Source organism: Cynoglossus semilaevis, chromosome 17, assembly GCF_000523025.1.
Source record: "Cynoglossus semilaevis isolate Cse_v1.0 chromosome 17, Cse_v1.0, whole genome shotgun sequence".
Classification (NCBI taxonomy): domain Eukaryota; kingdom Metazoa; phylum Chordata; class Actinopteri; order Pleuronectiformes; family Cynoglossidae; genus Cynoglossus; species Cynoglossus semilaevis.
In genome coordinates, this window is record NC_024323.1 from 10519134 (window position 1) to 10519769 (window position 636).

Sequence of the window (636 nt, forward strand, 5' to 3'; positions counted from 1 at the left end):
GAACCCAGGTCCACAGTTTCAAAGTCTGCGTTATATTCCTCTGCACCATCCAGCCACATGCTCAATTTATAATGAAACTCATACATGTCATCAAAGGTGTATTCAGCTATATATAAAAAAAAAAAGTGAAAACCCTCACCTGGTGACACCAGGTATTCCAGTACCTTCTGGTACCAGGTGTTTTTTCTAATGCATTTCAATTGTGCTTGACCCCTGAGCTGTTCTGACAAACAAAGGCCTTTATGTAGTGATGAAATGTTTAAAACATTGAGTTTGTACTGTTACTGATGATAGTGATGTGTAAACATTTAGTTGTGCAGCAGACTTTGCACTGTAAGAGTGACTACTTTGTAGCTGCTTTTAAGGAAAACCTGTTTGTTTGTGCTAACATGTGGCACAACGACGTGTTCTTCTAATCTGTAGGTTCTTCCACGCTGCATACGAAGAGGAGTTTGGCAGAGTCAAAGGTCCCATCAACTGTGTGGCTTTCCACCCTGACGCAAAGAGGTAAATGAGACCGGCACAGCTTTTGATTGTGTTATTCCAGCTTGTTCTTGTCATTCCATTCATTCCATACATATGCTTATCAGTCATTAACAGATGCGAAACAGGAGAAGACTTGAAGGCACAGCAGCT